We start from the raw sequence: 4,710 nt of genomic DNA, 5'->3' as shown, positions 1-4,710 counted from the left end.
TCAACCCCAGCTCCCAACCCAAAGACCCCCTCCAATAACTGTGCTTCCTTCCACCATCCTGAGAACCCCACCCTCATAAGCTGCAGGCTGCCTGAACACGTGTCTTTGGGTCGGCGTTTCCATCAAGGCAGAACCGCAGGTCATTATACAATGAGATTGTTAAGTTCAGGGCTCCGGGTTTCTTCCATGAGGCTGTATCTCGCCTTCGGTTGCACACATCAGAGAGACAGGAGTGAAAGGCTGTGCCTAGCCTGATGCAGCCTGCAATCCAGATGAGCTTCCTGCCGGTTCCATCACCTCCTGCCTCCAACCTCTCCAGAAAGCCCAGCTTCCCCTTTAAAACCCGGGGGTGGCCCCACAGAACTTTCACAGAGCTTCTTGTAACAAATGTAAGTGGGCTGACCTCATCCCAGCCCACCCAACCCAGCTGCCTGGGCTGCTTTTTAAAAACATCATTCCTTAGACCCTGGGAACCACAAGCACCGGGGGTCAGGCCCACGCCGCCATGTGGTTCTGACACGCAGCGGGGTCAAGGATGGCTGAACATCATGAGAACGCCCAGCGCAGGCCAGGCTGGGAAGGCGGCCCGGCTGTGTCTCTGTCATGGGTGGTGACAGCCCTGTTGCTGGACAAACACCTTTGAGTTATCGATTATAACTGAGTGGGGACATCAGCTCAGAGGCTGGACAGAAACATGTCCTTTTTGATCTTGTTTCTTTCTCAGCATCTGTTTTGACTCTTCAAGCCAATCTGCTTTCACCAGCATCACCACTCAACTCGATCCTTGTAAGGCCACATTTGTTTTAAACCATCTTGTCTGAGAACAGTTACCTGTGTCCTACTTGAGTAAACAGAGACCACCTTTCCTGGTGGCGCTGGGTACCTGGTGGCAGTGACTCTGTGATGCCTGCATAGCTGAGGAAGGATGTGAGCAGAGGGCTGAGTGCTCAGCTGCCACTGAGTGACCAATGTCCGTGATCCATCCTTCTGCAGTCCCTGCACCCCGGCCCACATCCCAGCACTTCTGACCCTGCCCTGCACCACCTGCTCCTGAAAGAGCCTCAGAAACCTCAGCTCCCGAGGGGACAGCACAGTGTTTCCTGTAAATGGGATGCAATATACACCCTGAGGACGTGTTTACAAATGCACAAACCTGTTCACACCAAGTCCAGCACGCTGGCCGCAGGCCTCTCACATGTGATGTTTCGATTCTCATTGATTAAACTTATGTACAATTAAAATTCAGTCCCTTGGGACTTCCCTGGTGGTCCAGTGGTTAAGACTCTGCCTGCCAACAAGGGAAACATGGGTTCGATCCCTGGCCTGGGAAGACCCCACATGCCATGGGGCAACTAAGCCCGTGTGCCACAACTACCGAGCCTGTGCTCTAGAGTCCGAGAGCCACAATAAAAGAAGCCACCATAAGGAGAAGGCCGGATACTGCAAACGAGAGCAGCCCTGCTTGCTGCGCTAGAGGAAAGCCCAAACACAGCAACGAAGACCCAGCACAGCCAAAAAATCAGTCCTCAATCACACAGAACACATTCTAAGCACTCAATGGCTACGTGTATCCAAGGGTTTCCCTGGAGGATGGTGGAGTTCTGGAACACTCCACAATCAGAGAGCATGTCCACATTCTGATCCCATGACCTGTGGACATGTAGCCTTAACCAGCAGAGGGACTCTACGGGTATGACTGAGTTAAGCGTCTTCAGGAGGGAATGATCCTGGCATCTGGGTGGGCCCAGTGTCCCCACAAGGTCCTTACAAGAGGTGGGCAGGAGGGCCCTGATCTGTAGAACTTGTTCTGGCGACCATAGGAAACTCTCCTGATGGGCTAGAGACTCAAGAATGGCTACAATTTCCCAAAAGACAAGAAACAATTTGGAGTCCAAACCAAACTTTAAAATATCCCCTTCCCTCCTAGATACCGCGGGTCTGCAGCCTTGGAGTCACCCAACACCCAGTGCTCTGCACCAGCCAAGGCAGCTGCACTCAAGCCTGTCACCAATGCACCCAAACTGTCCTGTTTTGTGCTGAAAAGTGACCACGTCCCACATACACTGGCGGTAAGCTTGCTCTGCTGCCTTTGCTCGGCACCGTCATTTAATGGGTGCTAACGAGCAGCTGCACTTTTTCAGGAAAAGTGTGTATAAGGAAGTTCAGGATTGTTTTCTCTGTACTGGGTGCCAGAACACGGAATAGCCCAGGGCCAGACTATAAATTGTTGACACTGTAGGAAGTTCTGTGATTGGGGAAAAACTCTGAACCTCCGCCAAAACAAACCACATCCATAATATAGGTTCTCCTTGATCTTGGAGATCATGGACTGTGATGAGTCTATTTATTCTTTATCTGCCCAGATGAAATGGAGGGTATCACTGCACATTGCTAGGTGGATGAATGTTTGCCTTCCTGTCTGGGTTGTTTTTCAGTGTTTACCTGAGAGTCAGGTAAAGCTGGAAGATGACACGATGAAGTTTTTTGTGGAGCTTCATCTCTACCAGAGGGGAATGTATGTGATGCTATGAAAAATAAAAATACCATTATCAGCTAGGATATCAGTCTCTCAGTCGTGGTAGGATATTATTCAGCCTTAAAAAGGGAGGAAATGCCCACACCTGCCACCATATAATGAATCTTGAGGACATGATGCTCAGTGAAATAAGCCAGACACAAAAAGACAAATATTGCATGATTCATGTTTGGTTCATATAGCGGTCAAAATCTTACCAACAGGGGACTTCCCTGGTGCTCCAGTGGCTCCAGTGTGGCTTCCCAACAGTGGCTTCCCAACAGTGGCTTCCCGAAAGTGGCTTCCCTGGTGCTCCAGTGTGATGCCATTAGTGTGTTGGAGAAAGAACATGACTACAGAGATGAGCATTTTGATTTTATTCAGTCACATATCCGGAAGTTTTGTTTACAGTATGGTGCAGCACTTATATACGCTTCAGTAAAAGAAAATAAAAATATAGATTTAGTATATAAGTACATCGTCCAGAAACTCTATGGATTTCCTTATAAGATTCCTGCTGTTGTTGTGGAAAAAGATGCAGTATTTATTCCAGCAGGGTGGGATAATGATAAGAAAATAGGAATATTACATGAAAACTTTCAAACGTTAAAAGCAGAAGATAATTTTGAAGACATCATAACTAAACCACCTGTCCGAAAGTTTGTGCATGAGAAAGAAATTATGGCGGAAGATGACCAAGTGTTTCTTATGAAGCTACAGTCCCTTTTAGCAAAGCAACCACCAACTGCAGCTGGAAGGCCTGTGGACGCCTCACCAAGAGTCCCAAGAGGCTCCCCTCGAACACCAAACAGATCTGTGTCATCCAACGTTGCTAGCGTATCACCCATCCCTGCTGGGTCAAAAAAGATCGATCCAAACATGAAAGCTGGAGCTACAAGTGAAGGTGTCCTGGCAAATTTCTTTAACAGTTTGCTGAGTAAAAAGACTGGCTCCCCAGGAGGCCCTGGTGTTGGTGGTGGTAGCCCTGGAGGTGGGGCTGCAGGCGGAGGCGGCGGTTTACCACCGTCTGCCAAAAAGTCAGGCCAGAAGCCTGTCCTGTAAGACGTTCATGCGGAGCTGGACAGAATCGCACGGAAACCAGTGACGGTCTCCACTACCACACCTACATCTCCTGCAGAAGGAGAAGCTTCTTGAAGATACCAAATAAAGCCATTTATTCATTTTCTGGGAAAAAAAAAAAAAACATCCCTCCTTCCCAATTCCAAGTTCCTGGTGTGTCAGTATCCTGGGGCTGCAGTGACCGATGATGTGGCTGGAGACGAACAAGCTGTGGGTGCGGGGTCCGGGAGTTGGTGATGGACAGGGAGGCCTGGCGTGCTGCAATTCATGGGGTCGCAAAGAGTCGGATACGACTGAGCAACTGAACTGAACTGAACTTAGGAGGTACTTAAGCTTAAGTGAAGTCCTATAGGTGGGGTCCTAACTCGGTAGGGTTGGTGGCCTTATAAGAAGGGGAAGACAGATTTCCCTGGTGGTTCAGCAGTTAAGACTCCACGCTCCCAATTCAAGGGGCCCAGGTTCGATCCCCAGTGAGGGAACTAGATCTCACATGCCATAACCAAGGGTTCACATGCCACAACCAAAGATCTTGAGTGCTGCAACTAAGACCTGGCACAGCCAAATAAATAAACAAAGAAAATAAATATTAAAAAAAGAATAAGGGGAAGAGAGAGAATTCTCTCTGTGTGCATACACCAAAAAAAAAAAAAAAAAACCAAACCAAACAAACCCACACAAGGACACAACAAGAAGCCAAGAAAGACCCTTTTAGAACCCAGCCAAGCTGGCATTGATCTTGGACTTCCAGTCTGAGCACCGTGGGAAGACAGGCAGGCCCTGCTGGGTACCCCGCAGCCACAGCGTGCTGGTCACCGGTCACACCATCGGTCAGCCCAGGACACTGACACACCAGGAACTTGGAATTGGGAAGGAGGGACGTTAGTCCCGGGCTCTGTGTTGCCAAGTGCTGGCGGTCTGGAGAGAGGACACTGTGGACCTAAGAGAGGGCAGGGTGGATGACCTCAGTCAGCGGGGCTGGCACAGCCCCTGAGGCCTGGGCACTGCTGAGAGTCCTCTGAGAGATCCCATGTGCAAGACTTCCATTCCCTGGGATGCTCAAGCTTCTTTGAAGCCATTTTTTTCCTTGCAACTGCAAAGTACATTGACGGAAATCA

General features: G+C 49.4%; 1 pseudogene; it reads left to right on the top strand.

The window, feature by feature from the left end:
* The first annotated feature begins 2,686 nt into the window (after positions 1-2,686).
* LOC113875437 lies at positions 2,687-3,817 on the top strand (annotated as a pseudogene).
* Positions 3,818-4,710: the final 893 nt, after the last annotated feature.

This window comes from Bos indicus x Bos taurus, chromosome 18 (genome assembly GCF_003369695.1).
Source record: "Bos indicus x Bos taurus breed Angus x Brahman F1 hybrid chromosome 18, Bos_hybrid_MaternalHap_v2.0, whole genome shotgun sequence".
Lineage (NCBI taxonomy): Eukaryota > Metazoa > Chordata > Mammalia > Artiodactyla > Bovidae > Bos > Bos indicus x Bos taurus.
This window is presented reverse-complemented; position numbering and strand designations above follow the sequence as displayed.